This window comes from Lissotriton helveticus, chromosome 9, assembly GCF_964261635.1.
Source record: "Lissotriton helveticus chromosome 9, aLisHel1.1, whole genome shotgun sequence".
Lineage (NCBI taxonomy): Eukaryota > Metazoa > Chordata > Amphibia > Caudata > Salamandridae > Lissotriton > Lissotriton helveticus.
This window is the reverse complement of record NC_136070.1, coordinates 232,717,604-232,734,095: the sequence shown is the minus strand read 5'-3', so window position 1 is coordinate 232,734,095 and position 16,492 is coordinate 232,717,604. Positions and strand designations below refer to the sequence as shown.

The window sequence follows — 16,492 nt, the reverse complement described above, 5'->3', positions numbered from 1 at the left end:
TGTTATGCCACGTGGATGTGACCTGCTGTTCACACTCTTCTAATGCTCTGAATGTGTCCATCCGGACCTTGTTAAAGAATACGATGGAAAGGCAGGTTGGTTCGAAGCAGTGTTCTTTTATTCAACCCGATGCATTTCGGGCAAAATCACAGGCCCTTCGTCAGGAGTTACTGCCAGAAGACGCTTTCCGCTTACATTTCAAACAGCGTGTACATTGTACCACTGGGTTGTGGGGTGAAATGCCGCCCCACACGCTTGATCTACATTGAGACGCGCACCATAGGGCAAGGCACGCACCCAGTGATAAGCACTCTGTTGTTAAGGAGAAAGTATGTAACGGATTAACTTGGAGTAAATTTGATGTCCATCCAACCCCCTTGATTGTTCTTTGGCTGACTATGTCATGTTACCCTTTATTTTGTATCATTTTAAGTAAGGCAGACCTACAGGCTTTGCCAAAGGGTCAAAATACAAAATTTATTGGGATTATTGGCTTTTTGTTAAGGTATCATCTCATCAATGTATATAAAAGAGAGCTATTGGCTTTGTCAAACGGCCACCAGTAACTTTAACTAAATGTATGTTTCAGAACTTCACATACTTCCTAGTTTAATAATAGTAATTATCTCAAATTTCTTTGAATACATTTTTTAAATAAAAAACATAAGGCTTTTCGTCTTTTTAAATGTAAACATTTTTTTTACAGTGTTCAGGCCACAAAGTGCAGTAATAGAACCAACCACAAGGAGGTCCTGCACCCCAGCTGAAGAGTGTTCAGCCTCAGCTCGGAATGCTTTTAAGAAATACAGTAAGCTGTCCTGGGGTCATGAGTTCAGTGAGCCAGGAGACTCTGGTGTGTGTTTTTTTTAATGTTGTTGGGTCGCTGCTGCACTCCCTGCAGCTCCTCATACCATTAAAAAAAGGTTGTTGGTGCCTTGTTCCCTTTATTGCGGCACCACCATAAATAAAAAAAAATTAGTATTAAAAAAAGAAGCTGTAGGGCACTCCCAAGCTAGAGCAGTGAATGTGAAATGAGCGTCAATTCCGCTTATTTCACGTTCAATTAACCCTTTCCGTGGGGGCCGTCCGACGTCACGGTGGGCGGGTGCGGAGGACGGCCGGGGGCCGTCCTGACCACGCCCAGTCATAAATCACCTGTACCGTGGCGGAATTCCAGCCGCTGTCAATGGGTTAAAAACATTTATATTGGGAGATGGGCATGTGGCCACCCTCCCTGATCCTTCTATAGGTTCCGGGTACCCCATCCCCCAAGCCAACATTGATTTTTGGGGCGGAGGGGAGGGCATGTGCCGCCAAGTCACAAGCCTTCCCATAACCCTGAGACCCTAGACCACCCCAGCCTGATTTTTCTTTTATTGGAAAGGAGACGTGTGGCCCCCCTCCCCGTGCCTCTCAAGGACCCAGGGGACCTAGACCGCACGCCAAAGCATTTATTTGTGGAGAGGGGCATAAGACCATCCTCTCCTTGCCATCGACTGGTCTCAGGGACCCCATCCCTCGGGTAGGTAGCAGCAATAACCCCAGGACCCACAGCACCTGCAGTTTTCTGTCTGCAAGAGCATCTGCAGGGAGAACTTAAACTCCCTGCCTGTGTTCTTGCAAGCAGGGAATACAAGTTTAGTCCTGCCCGGCGGGATCAAAGAAAAGCTGGAGCCTGCTAATACCGCACAGCAAACTGTGAAGGCTGGGGAGCCTGCACGGGCAGCGCAGACTCTGGGGCTCCTCCATGGCCCCAGGGCCCAGAATTGCTTTGGGTATACTGGTTTGGCATCGGGACACCAACAGCAATAGTTGAATGAATAGCAGCTGGGATGATTAGGTCCCCGGGGTCCTTTAAAAGTGGGGTCCTCTGGGTCTGTAAAAGGCTCGGGAAGACTGCTGCACTCCACCTCCCCCAAAAATTAAATAATGGCGTCAGCCCAAATCTGCCAGCTCCGCAGATCCTTTGCAGCCTGATATATGCTTACATTTTGAATCTAATTTTCTCAAAAGCTGATGAATGCATTTACACCAGATCACAAAAAGCACACTTTCTGGACCAAGATCTTCCTTCCTGCCAAATTTGTTGTAATTCCATTCAGATTTTTTTGGCGTTATCACTTTTCAATTTTCCTACAGAAAAATTAATGGAGAAACATGTTCTTGGCCTCCGTCTGACGGATAACCCTGAAATTTTCCTGGAAAGAGTTGAGGTGGATGCAACTCTTTTGGAATGTTGCATGAAGATTAGTTTCCTGTGGAATTGTGGTCCTAACGATACCCAGTGGCGACTGCCACTGGGTAATATATATTGCTTAAGTATCTATAATGAGACCTATGCATGACTGAGATAAAAAAAAACTCTTCACACAGCGTCTAACCACTATTTGTTGCGCAATTAGTTACAATGTAATTTCAACATGTCTGATCTGTCCTGCTTGGAGATGAGTTTAAACTCTAGTCATACAGCTTTGGGCTCCATTCCACAGACCTACCCTGTTGGAAGTGGCCCTTTCTGCAGGGTCCCCCCCAAACGTTTTTCCTTCCTCCTCAGCTTTTTGCTCAAATTTTTTTTGTGCTGGTTTTAGGAATCTGGGCACTTTACCACTGCAAACCAGTACTAAAGTGCATGTGCTTTATACTTAAAATACGTTAACATTGGTTTATCCACAATTGGCATATTTAATTTACCGATAAGTCCCTAGTAAAGTGCAACATGTGTCCAGGACCTGTAAATTAAATGCTACTAGTGGGCCTGCAGTACTGATTGTTCCACCCGCTCGAGCAGCCCTTTGAACATGTCTCAGGCCTGCCACTGCAGAGCCTGTGTGTGCAGTTTTAAACTGCCATGTCGACCTAGCAAGTTAACCTACTTGCCATGCTCAAATATTTATTTGTGTTACATATAGGTCACTCCTAAAGTAGCCCCTGGACAGCCCATAGGCAGGGTGCAGTGTATTTTAAAAGAACATGTATATTTGAATTCTACATGTTCTGGTAGTGAAATACTCTTAAATGGGTTTTTCACAACTGCAAGACCCATATAACCTTGGGATTTGCCTTATTACATTTTATACATGTCATTTCCAATTGGTAAGAGAGAGAGACACCTTATTTGGTGTCTCTGGAATCACAATTTAAAAACACAACTTATGGTGAAGTTGGATTTTAAATTACAATTCTAAAAGTGCCACATTTAGAGAGTTGGAATTTTCTTACTGTAACCATTTGGTGCCTTCTGCCTGTCTGTAAATACACGCCTGGGGTGGGTGACAGTTGGCTTTGTGTATGCTCTCCAAACAGCCACACAAAAAGGGATCTTAGGTGCGATTGATAGGCCAACCGCATCCTGATGGGCCATCCTGGACAGGATGGGAGGGAGGAGCAGACACCTGAAAAGGCTGTGTACTGTCTCCTCACAAAGGGCTGCATATCCCCCCTCTAGTGAGTCTGGAGTCAGAGCAGGAAGGGCGGGGACTCTGTGCACTTCAAAGGTCTCTTTGAAGTCTCCCCCCTGGATATACGTGCTGCACTTCTTACACCACCACTTCTGAACACTTCTGGAACTGAAGACATTCTACAAGATAGGACTGCTGTGCTGCTGGGGAGTGGAGTTAGGCGCTGCCACTTTGCAAAACCGCTTTGTTGTGTTGGCTTGCTGCCCTCTTGCCTGGGAGTGAGAAGGACTGGACCTGCATCTCTACATCACAGAACCAAATTATCTCAAAGGGATTGTTGGCTTGCCTCCTATTTTCTGGAGTCTCGGGGATTTCAAAGACTTTGCTCTTCAACCTGGAAACATCACCTGGACTCTGTCTGCTGTGACTCGGTCTCTGCCAAGTGGTGCTAATCCAGTGCTGGTCCCTTGGAATTGATTATACAGTGCTGCATCTGCCAGGACCCACGCATCGAAATTGTTGCGCTGATCGGAACTGATGCATCCCAGCTGTTGTGGGAACCAGATTGACACATCGCATTTGAGGCCGCCACCTCACCTCCAGAACTGCTGCATCGGAATCAATGCATGGCCACCGCTGTGAGGACAAGATCAACGCATCACCTCTTCAGTTTGGAGCAACCCGGAGCATCGCATTCGGAACCAGTGCATTGCTCACGTAACCAATGCATCACTGCTGTTGCGTGCATAAATCCGGTGCATCAAGCCAACTGCGTGGGGCTCACCGGTGCATCTTGTTGCTTGTGACACTGATCAAGGTACTTTTACTCAGCGGGCCCTACGTGAATCCTGTATCAGCCCCGCACTCGTCGATTTGAACTCTTGACTTTGTCCCGGTCCAGTGCGACCAATTAAGCTTTAAGCACCTACTGCTTCTAAGCACTATTTTTGAATTTGATTTTTATAAATTCTTATCTCAACTTCTGATTGGATTTTTGTCATTTTTTTTAAAAATGTAATCGAAAAAGTTATAATTTCATTCCAAATGTTTTGTTTTTCACTTTAGGACTTGGCCTTTTTGGCTAAAGTTCCCTACACTTTTTGCTTTCCCCCTAGACCGTTTTCCTGACACAGAGTTGCCAATCTAGATGCGTTGGGTACTTTGCCACTGCTGATTAGTGTCAAAGTACAAGTGTTCCCTATGTAAAATGTAATGGTAATTGGTTGGCCATGATTGGTATGTTTGCCTTACTAGTAAAGTTCCTAGTGATGTGCACTGTGTGTGCCAGGGCTAGTAATGCAAAGGTGCGCGGAGAAGGGAACTCAGGCCTGCAGTGTAGGGCCTGCGCGCAGAATGCTAAGTTAGCATGTTGTCCTGACCAGTGCAACCATTTGTCAGGCCTGACTTTCCCTTTTACATACACATTGGGTACCCTTGTGGTAGGTCCCAGGTAATCCCTGGGCAGGGTGCAGTGTAGGTAAAAGGCAGGATATATGCTACGGTGTGTATTATGTCCTGGCAGTGAAAACTCCATTTCGTTTTTCACTGCTGAAAGGCCATCCTGCCCATAGGACAGAATGGGGGAGACTGGGTCTTGTGTTTGTTGGCCTAGTTTCCTGTCATTTTATAATGGTGAGATGAAGTTTAGTATGTATGAACTCAGTGTCATAACACATCTTTCTGTGAAGGTGGTTTTGTCACTGTATGTTCAGAAACCACTCTTTTAGAAAGTGCCTGAGTTTTGTGCTTAGGCATTTCTGTGTGTCTCTGCTGAAATGTGGATTGTCTGTCGATTTGAAAGGTGAGAGGAGCAGGGGGAGGTCATGACCCAGGGAGGGGTTCAGATGGCACCAGGCTGCCCTGCAACTGGAGAGTTGGGGGAGGAGAAGCTTGGGAGTTGGAAAGGCCTGGGCTGGTGCTATAAACCAATTTACCCATCTCCTGCTGAGTGATTAAGGATCCAGACCCCCAGTATCAAAGGGAGAGAGGTGACACTGGGACGGAGACACCCAGAACTGATTTAGGGAGGGGACTGGGACCCCTGAACACAAACAAACTTCAAAGACAGTAAAGGGTATAACTATGAGAGCTGAAACCCATGAACGTTGGAATGAAACAGAAATGTATTGAGACAGAAAAGGCTTGGATCCATTCTGTGGTCAAGAGGAACCTCTCCTATAAAGAAGGAGCAACTGAAGAGACTGCTGTGAAAAGACCAATCCTTGCTTCGTGATCTGGGGCTGGTCTTCAGTTTGCTGTTCTAACTGAGGGAGAGGCTGTTGGGACTGTGCTTGGAGGTGCTGGGTCCCCCTGCTTGAAGGAGACTGTGCTTTGTGCTGTGTCTTGTAACCCCAAGGGCCTGAGGTGAGCTGGCTCCCTGTTTGGAAATACAGGATCATAAAAGTTTCTGGAGAAGTCCCAAGCAACGCGGTGTGCACATGCTTTTGCAGCTTGAGACCCTCAGAAGTTGTGCCTTGTGATCGTGGGCACGCAGAAGTAAGCGGAGTCTCAGACGCGCTGGGTGTATGTTGTGGTGCAGGCCAAGGTGTTGGTGAGGAGTGCCTGGTTGTTGTGTGCACCAAAAGAAGAAGTGAGTCTTGGACGCGCAGGGTGCGTGTCATGGTGCAGCCACGGCGTTGGTGAGGGGCGCCTGGTCATCGTGTGCACCAGGAGAAGAAGTGAGACTCGAACGCGAGGAGTGCGTGTTGTGGTGCAGCCAGGGCATTGGTGAGGAGCGCCTGCACATTGTGTGCACCGGGAGAAGAGGAGAGATTCGGACGCGCAGGGTGCGTGTCAAGGTGCAAGTAGAGGCGCTGGTGACGAGCATCCGGTCATTGTGAGCACCAGAGAAGAGGCGAGTCTCTGACACGCAGTGTGCGTGTCGAGGTGCAACCTGAGGCACTGGTGAGGAGTGCCTAGGTCGGGTGTCCACCGCATTTGAATTAAAGTCTCCACAGTGCTGAGGGCGTGTTTCGGTGTTCACTGAGACCGCCAGAAGGAGGGCCAAGTCATTGGGCCCTCGGAGGAAAATAGCAGAGGCCTGGACCGGCAGCCCCAGAGGAGCTTAGCCGCCGGCTGGAGCTCACCGCACCCTATGATGGAGTTCTGGATCAAGGCCCAAGTCGCTGACGTCTGAGAGGAGAGTGGGGCGCCCCCCCAGGTAACGTGGATCACCAACTGGGGTGGGGTGCGGGCCCGGAGGGACACACTCTCGGCCTCACACTTCTGTCAGCTGCGCGAGCCTGTTGCTTCGGCTCGGATCTCGGCCCGTGCTGACCCAAGGAGGGCAGTACGGGGGCTGGAGTGGAAAGCAGTACTTTTGTGTCATCATTGATCCATATTGGGGGCACTGTAACGGAGCACCTAAACTGTTGTATTACACTTTGCATTATTGCTGCTAACGAACTATCGAACTGTCGTATGACGGCAGACCTCATTTGTGCCTGACAAAATACATGCTTGGTGCCCTGCACACTGCATTATTTTTTCCTTGCAGAGTAGCTGATTGTAACGTGGCGCATTGCATTAATTCTTCATTGCACAGTATCGGATTATAACGTGGCACAGTGCATTATTTCTTCATTGCACAGTAACAAATTGTAGTGCGACGCATTGCTTTGGTTTTTCCCGGTACAGGGCATGCTGGTAGTGAAAAGCATTGCAATATTCCTTGTACTGCAAAGTACATGACTGTGGCGCTACGTATGGCATTATTTCTCTGTTGCACAGTACAAGAGATATTATTGCGCATTGCAGTATTTGTTTTCTTTTGCAACATGTGTGATTCTAGCAATACGGCTGGCCTAACCATTAGGAAACGGTCAGACGTGAGCTTAACTGTTGATTAGCAGTGGCTGGGATTAGACACTACAAACCCACCGGAAAGATTGCTACCCATTCTTGTATGTTGATTTTGTAGCGTGTTGTCATATTGTATAACCTCTTATATAACGTTTACACTCATTCTATAAATACTTGTGTGGAGTCTATTTGTGGTGACCTCATTGGATTACTGTGCTACAGTAGGGCAATTCTTGCTGCACACCTCCCTAGTGAGAGCCTTATCAACTTTGGGGAGACCTAGCGACTGAGCCTCCAATGTAATTATTAATACAGTACCTACTCGTCATGGGGGCAGGGATCGCATATAGTACATTGGCTGGTGACGGCCTAACTTACGCATACGCTGAAACCAATGATGTTTCTCCGTGCCCGCTGGGAGGCGGATCGCGGTCAACCCTGGACCGACAAAGAATGGGGCAATATCCTAGCTAGCCCCATTTATATACAGAGAAGCTCCAAATTTAAATTGATACAAACCTACATCTTACACAGAGTGTATCCCTCCCCGATAAAATTAACAGATACTTAAAAATTACTACTTCTGAGTGCCCGCGATGTCGGCGGTCTGATGCGGACCTACTACATATGTTATGATCCTGTGGTTCCTTCCAAAGCTACTGGCGCGAAGTCACCGCATCCCTAGCGCTCTGCACAGACACATCCCTACCACCATCATGGGAGGTTTATATATTGGGAGTTTAAGGACCAAGAAAAACAAAGTAACATCACGGTTTGGAAACTTAGGGCTGATAGTTGCAAAACGCTTAATCACAAAATGTTTGAAGCATTCAGACCCCCCTGAAATGATCAGCTGGAAGAGATTACTTACAATCGGGGCCCAGGCGGAAAGCACAGCACTACCCAGGGAGGAAACAGCAGGGGTATGCAAACTCCTCATTACACAATGTTGGGACACTATATTCTCAGCCTTCAACAACGAGGGAAATGGGGACGTAGACGATACTCGCCCGGTTGAGACATAGTGCATATGCTAGTGGTCCCGTATTACGAGGGATACGATATCAGTGGATGAGAATCACCAACTATTAGGAGCCACAGCATATTAGTAATCTAACGTGGAGGACCCCACACCCCTTCCTGGTAGAATATCCACTGATGCAACACTGCCCCTCAGAATTTCTATGAGACCAAGCCCTACCCTGGCAAACTCCTTCACTGCAAAGGCGGAGATACACCGTCCTACACGCAGTCTAGCAAAGATTATCATATTTATGAATCAGTGGCAGTCCCCTTTTTTAGCCTCTGTTTTTAGTACGTTATTAGTATATGTTTATTAGATAGTATATGTCTTATTGGTGTATCCCTATTTCTTCTCCATTTCTTTTGCGAAATTCCTCTGTTGGGTATCGATTTCCACTGCGTCTACTTACGGCGTATATACTGTGTATTATCACATTGTTTAAGATAAATCATGCTAATGCATGGAGCTAGTGATTTCAAGGGCGAACTAGCAACAAAGATGCAGACGTGTGAGCAGGCAATCATAGCGTTGCATGATATACTATTTGTTGGCGCTGCATGCGACACATTCCGATTATGCCTCTGTAATGTACAGTGTTGATCTACATATTGATCTAATATGGTTGTGTTATGCGGATCTACATGTTGCTCTTGATTATTCTGTATTGTCATGTTAAGTGTAACGAGAAGGAAAGAAAATTAAAGTAAACCCCAATAAAGACATTTAAAAAAAATAATAATAATTGGATTACTGTGAGCGTGGTTGCACATACTGTACACTCGTGCCTTGGAGATAAGCTTGGCTGCTCGTGCCAAGCTACTAGGAGGGTGAGCAGGGCTATCTCAGACGGTACCCTTACTTAGCCTAACGTTGAAGCGGGGGTCGGGGACTCCCGCCTCCAGCATTTGGTGGCGGCGGTGATAAGCGATAAGGACCCCCCACTTCCAACAATCACCGTTTGTTTTTATTATCACATCCTACATTTATTTGTATGATGGAATAAATCCTTTGTCTCATTGGACACCTTCAGACTGTCTGCAGTTTTTTACTGTGTTTGTTAACGAGTGTCAAGGGATCATGTAATATAATTTCAGTCTTTGTCTGTATTGTAATTATAGTGCCTAACCAGACTAAGATTTAAGGGATTTAACAGCACATAATTGTTCTTTTTTTAACATCTAATTGTTGTCATTAGAATTCTTGTGCTAAAGGTTCTCTGCAGGAAGACGCCACTCTCCCTTTCCCTAGTCCGAAAGCCAGTAAGGGTCCTTATTTTGCATTGACTGTACTCTTTGCACCGACCAATTTGTAGGGGACCGGGCAAGCAATGGCTCCCCTTTTAATTATTGAATGTAAGTTTGGTATTCCATGGTCAATGACCCTCCTCTTCACTCTCTGCACTAATATTGGAATATCCTCTTGTTAATTTTTTCCAGGTTCTCTGTTAATTGTTTTACTTGAAACTTGTTAACACCACTGTGCAAAGATGACCACACTACCACTCTAAATAGGCAAATAACTGGGAACCTAAATGAGATCTAACAGTGTAGCTGCCTCATAAGGTGCAAGAGGGAGCAGGTTCCGCATGGGACTGCCGCGTTATAATACAAGTAGAAAGGCATGCCCCCTAAGAAACGGAAATATGTGCATTTGGTATGCAGCAGGACCCCTAGGGCTACAAAATTAGCAGGATGACAGTATCCCAAACTAAATTCAATTGTTCAGCAGTTTTATCTATAAATAGTAGTTATACAGTCAGACTAGACCGTGAGCCCAACTGATGAGGAAACTTGCAGCTGTGGCCCACCCTGCCCCTAGAGAGAAATGGCAATAAAGTATCAGGATCCCACAGCAGTATAAAATACTGTTTACAGCAATTGTCCATTGCTGGCCACTTAGATTGGATTTATGTTCAAGCATTCCAAATAAGATGGTTTTACATGTGGTTGTTCTTGAAATATGGCCCGACTTCTGCGTGGGCACCCCGTATTTACAATATGGCTGTCTGACTGGTAGTCTCATCATCCTGCTGGTCTACAATTGCACCACATCTTGGGAGACTAGAAACCCTGTCTGCCAACAAGAATTGCACACCCTCCCAACCACCTTGAATGGGCATGAGGTGTTTTGATGCACTAGTTTACAATGGTGCTGCAGTGGTGGTGCACTTGTAAGGTTCCTTTAGGGTGCTTCGGGTGAAAGGATAGACGCACGATTTGCCAGCACCTTGGGCAGACACACTTGGGTGACCCTGGGACTCGGCTGAGTAGTTTGCTGATTGAATTGCTAAAGCAACTTGAGAGTGTCAGCAGTGAGGTTCCTTGCAGCTTACTGTGGGTGGAGCTAAAAATCTGAATGAAAAAAAGTAATAATAAATACCGGATCTATGCTTTTCCATAGGAGGATGAGGATCCATCTCTCTAGTGGGAAGATTGACTTTAAATAGATGTTTCAAATTTGACCTGTTCTCGCCTCTTCGTTCTCAAAATTGTGTCCAATTTGTGTGTGCGGTGATGAGGGGTGGATTTAGAAAGGCTGGAGGGATCAATATGGTTTTATCGTCACAATGCACATCCCTCATAGTGACGTCTGACCATTGTCTTTCCTATTTCAGGTTGAAAAGAGCGCTGAATCCTGGTTTCCATGAAAACGCATGACAGGGCTGTGAAAAATAACCAGATGTTGTCATAGCTACATATCTATTTCTGGTAATCTTGACGTGTTCCAGTTTTTGTATTCATTATCTAAATGTGGGTTTTATGTTTTCTCAGTGAATTTGAATCAAATTGTGTATTTTCTTAGGCAGGCAATTATTTAGAGAAATGTAAGATAATTAGCCACCAACGTTTATTTTTATTTTGCCTTGAATTTTTAATAGAATGTTGACAGGCACCAATGTATAATGTCTTCACTGGGCTTTAACGTTGTCTGACTTTTAATTCAGTTTGACATTAGGCTTTATTTCCTTTTACCGTTCTTTGTGTGTTCTATCTCTTTTCAGCAAATATGCTGCGACAGAGACTATACTCTATGCACCGTCTGTGCAGTACTCTCACCGCCCGCCCTTGCACACCACCCCTCTCTACTTGGCCAGTTATAGACCCAGCAATTGGTACATTTGGACCTGCACAGCCATCTCTCCAGCACTGCTCAGGCCAGGCTCTCTCCACCACCCACCCAGCCTCCCGCTCTGACCCTACTTCCTCTCTGTAGGAGCAGTGCTCTGTTCAGGCCATTCATTCAGGCAGCGACTTTCAAACCTTTAACCCAAATTTGCTCTCAATGTGGGTAATAAAACGAAGAGCCCATTCATATGTACACCACATTTATCAGCATACAACATTTTTAGGTCTGTCTTGACCGTGCAGCTATCTGCGTGACTCCTAGTTGCCAATACCTTAAAATACTTGTAGAGTGAGCCAGGGCTTTAAGTTGGCAGGGCCCAGCTGGTGCTCATTTCTGGCAATTCTAAAAAGCAGGTGCTGAGACTGGTCCGTACTGTGCTCTCCATTTTCCCTCACCCTCAGGGTGAAAAAAATCTTAACTTTCTAGTAGTACCACCCTTTATTGCTGTTGTAAGGAGCATGGGAAACTTGTGGTTGAAAAAAATGATTGATTTCATATATGGCTTCCCCCACTACGAGCAGCAACCGGCCAGCTGCGAGAGTGGAGTCAACTTTCCGCACAACAGAAGGCCCGCTAACCAGCCCACTAACACAAGCACAATACAAACCTATTTGAATCATAGCAACACTAAACATAAACATATTATGGTGGTGTGTCTCAAGGTGGAGCTCACGAAGGAGAACGGGCATGTCACGAGACACACCACAGCCATGTAGCATACTTCATCACCTTCGCCCTCAAACAAAATAAGAAGCAATGCAACAACACGACATAAACAGCAATACTGTTAATACATTAAAAAATCCTTGAATCTATTTGGGCTCCTGACTTCATGAGACCTCGTACTCTGTACGACAAACTTTGCCAGGAGTCACAACGAAGTCTGTATTTGTGTGAGCATTGCTTTCAATACTTACTCTTTCTAAAGGAGGTTCAACCCACTGCGTCAAATCTGAGGAAGACCTTGTAACTTTATTTTGGTTAATTACTTAATCCTGTTGGTGAGATAATCAGACTACATTTCGACTATTCCACCAACCTTTGTTTTCCAACAACACTGATCCTTTACCAACCTTGTGCACTTTAGTAGGAGAAGAAAAGATAAAATCATAAAGTTCACTCGAAACCGGTGTATAAGTTTGTAAGCATCGAACAAGAGGCCACCCCACAGTAAAGAATGTACCAACTTGTTTCAATATTTCATCTTCTTGATACGCTCTCTTCCGCTCCTCAGCAGATAAAATAACATCCTCATCTTGCAAAGCAAGAATGTCATCCACAGTTGCTACACATTCACTGTCATCATTTTCACTTTCATAATTGAAATCAGACCAAGGCATGCGGGAAAGAAAATCAGCTCTAAAGTTCCTTCTTCCTAACACATTACTTATAGTAAATGTATAGTCATGTAGTTTGGAAACTAGTCTGGTCAATTAAGCTGATATGTTGTTGCGGACACCTCCTCTGCAAATGGAGACTAAAGGGTTGTGATCTGTGTGAAGTTCAAACCACCTGCCCCACACATACATTTTAAACTTCTGCATAGCCCAGGTGCATGCTAGAACCTCACGTTTAATCGTGCTGTATTTGTATCTCAATGTTTCTAAGTTATCTAGATGGAAATTCAATGGTTTGTTCTTTACCATTTACCTTTTGGCTCAAAACTGCACATAGACCTCGGATGCTGGCATCTACTGTGATTATAGAATCGCAACCTTCTCTAAATGCTGATAAAGGAGGAGGTTGCACAAATAAATCCTTTACTTTGATGAATGCCTTTTGAGCTTCGTTAGTCCAATCAAACTTTTGGCCTTTCCTGGGCAAGATTCTGAGTGGTTCAACTGCTTGGGCATAACCTGATACAAATCTTGCATAATATTCTAAGAGTCCCAGAAATTAACAAAGTGGATCACGGTCTGTGAGTGAACTTGCGCCCTTGATGGCTCTAATCAAAGATAATTTGGGTTTAATCTCTGACCCAGAGATGGTGTACCCTAAATACTCTAACTCCTGGGTAACAAATTTACATTTCTCTCTTCTCACAGTCATTCCTTTGTGTATGAGTATTGTCAGTATGTTGTCTAAGATGACATTGTGTTCCTACAAGGAACTGGCAAAAACCAAACATGTCATCTTGGTAGGCTTGTACACCTTGCATTTGAGCAAATAAGACATCCATGAGTTTATGAAAGATGCTGGAAGCTGACATCAACCCAAAAGGTAATCATAGGTACTTGTAGGCACCAAAGGGCGTGCCATAAGCTGTCAGTTCTTCAGACTTGTGATCCAAAGCAATTTGGTGGTGTGCAGACCTTCGGTCTATAACTGAAAACCATTTAGCACCTCCCAAATTAGCCAGCATTTCATGTATTCTTGGCAGTGGATGACAATCAATTAAAATGTTGGCGTTAAGAGACCTAAAGTTGGCACATAGGCGGATCTTGCCTGATTTCTTGCATGCAACCAGAATTGTGGCGACCCATTGAGAGTATTCAAGAGGTTCTATGACACCTTGAGCACATAGGTCCTTAAGAACTTGTTTTAATTCTTCCCTGACAGATAACAGAACTTGGCAAACCTTGTGCACAAAAGGTTTGGCACTGGGCTTAAGATTGATTTGCTGGACAAAACCCTTGACAGTACCAACTTTATCTGAGAAATGGGCTTTGTGCCAATCTAAAATTACGGTCAATGGTTCGTCAATGTTATTTAGTTAATGTCTGGAAGTTCTCCTACTCTGATAAGATTGTTTGAACCAGGTACCAAGTATAAACCCATCTTGGCTAAATCCTGCCAACCAACAATATTCTTACCCTTGATGGCAACAGAAACCTTAGTAGGTGTTTCTCTACTTAAACATTGTACATTTGCATTGATAAAACCTAGCATGTCAATAGTTTTTTCACCAAATGCCAAAGGATTAACATCCAGTGCATCCAGTGTCTTATTGTTGCAGCACAACTCAAAGAATGTATTGTCCCGTAAGATGGTGATGGGTGAACCGGAGTCTGCCATGATTTGTAAAGGAAATACATCAATTAATATTTCACAATTAGGATCCTTCACAGTTGTGTACACCAAACTAAAGTCCATAGTTAAAACAACATTGCTGATTGATTCAGTGGATGTGTCAAATTCTGTATCTATGTTGTTAATTCGTAGAGAGTTCTTGCTGCTTCTGAAAACTGCTTGAAAATGACCTAGTTTTTTGCATGATGTGCATCATTTCCCAAGGGCAGGGCAAGTAGGATGATTACTATTGATTCCTGGAACCACACCAGTAGCAATATGACTGAGATTTCTTAGTAGGAGCTCTCTGCTTATTAAATCTACCCTTGTAAACTGTGCGCAAAGTGTCATTTTGAAAGTTAGATGTACATGAAATCAAACTGACTTATGGAGAAGGATTTAGTGCTTTTGAGGATATTAGTGACCTCTCAATGGTTTGAGATAGATCTAAAACTTCATACAATTTAGGATTTTGGCTACCGAGGAGATGTTCTTGAATCTTCCTTGAAGCACAGTTGAAAAAGAATTGATCACGAATGTGTGTGTCAATGTTTGAACGATTATCGCATGTAGCAACTAGAATTCTGAGAGATGAAACATTGTCCTCAAATCCTTCATCTGGAAGTTGTTTGCATCTGAAAAAAGTTATGCCTTTCTAAAATGATTCTTGGTTCCTCAGTGAATTGTTTTCGTAATCTTTCAACAGCTTCCAAATAAACATTCCATTGATTATCTCCAGATTGACCGCGGGGTCTCACTGCAGGAGGCAGATTATCAAACAATTGTTGAGCAGCGAGACCTAAACTGCCATACAAAAGTGCTAATTTATGCTCTGCAGAATAACCACCTGCATCAATAGCCTCCAAGTGGTTCTCAGAAAAACGGAACCAATGTGCCCAATTTATGCATGGTTTCCTAGATGAGGACAAGAAAGGTGGAGGCTATGTAATTTGATGAGAGGCAACCATTCAAACAAGTCGGCTTAAGCACACAGCGTGAAATGTAAAGAAACATCCAAGTGAAAATATATTTTAAAAAGTACCTACGTTGATCCAGACTCCGCTTCAAAACTCACTTTAACTGTGTGCTTTACAAGCTACTCTGCATAATAGCTTGTGCCGTGTGAAAGACAAAGGCGCTTTCAATGAAGAACCAGCAGCTACTGAAGAACTTTAACTAATGCTGGATGGGGGCCGCCTGAAAATGTCTCTAATTCGGATTGGCTCTAAGTGCTGCTGACATGAAGGGGAAGTCAGCGGAACCGCAAGGGATGATTGGGCAGTCTTCCGGAAGCGATCCTAAAAATGTATTGAACAGCCGCAAGCACCACTGTGAAGAAGTAGAAATGTGCGCAGGGTAGCGCACCCCACACAAGACCACCACACTGATGTAATCCTTGAAGCGTCACTTCTTGAAGGAGACTCCTGAAGCAGGCAAGCTCAGCAAACCCTGCGGCGGGCACAGGTGATTTGTGCTTAAACTAAGAAGACAGGCAGCCGAGAAGTCCAAAAGAAGTGAAAATTAGTAAATCCAAGGTGGGTGTGTCTCTCGGTTAAGGAAGAACCCTCGATCACCAAATGTGGGAAGGAGCACAGGAATCTTGTGGTTGAAAAAAATGGTTTATTTCATGTTTGGATTTGCCCATGACGAGCAGCAACCGGCCAGCTGGGAGTTTGATCAACTGACCACACAACAGAAGACCCGCTAACCGGCTACCACCGCCACAAGCACAATACAAACCTATTTGAATCATAGCAATACTAAACATAAACATACTATGGTGGTGTGTCTCGAGGCGGAGCTCGCGAGGAGGAGAGTGAGCATGCCACGAGCCGCACCACAGCCACGTAGCATACTACAACTGCCTTTGATGTAACTTCAAAGGGACTCGTAATAGTACTTTCAGTCTCATCATTTCAGAACTGAAACATTTTCAGTATTATATACCGCTAAGCCACCGTTCTTGCTTATGTGTCTTATGCAACTAACACCAATTGGTAAAGCCAATATGGCTTGTAATAGATGTATTGTTACTTGTTAATATAGCTAGATGCAATGACAAAAGCAGCAAAATACCAGTCAGGCAGCACACTATGCTAAGCACAGGTTTTTAGCTTACATGTTTTAAGCCACA

The 16,492-nt window shown here is 44.6% G+C and overlaps 1 protein-coding gene across 8 annotated transcripts in view; it reads left to right on the top strand.

Moving 5' to 3' along the window:
• Window positions 1-16,492, top strand: part of PAK6 (p21 (RAC1) activated kinase 6) — a 387,653-nt gene that overhangs the window by 220,926 nt on the left and 150,235 nt on the right. For 7 of the 8 annotated variants that reach the window (XM_078659784.1, XM_078659785.1, XM_078659782.1 and 4 more), the window contains exon 2: window positions 10,838-10,931. The exons of the other annotated variant lie outside the window; for it this stretch is intronic. The gene's annotated coding sequence lies outside the window, so the exon portion shown is untranslated. The remainder of the gene's footprint in view (window positions 1-10,837; window positions 10,932-16,492) is intronic. 8 annotated transcript variants of the gene reach the window in all.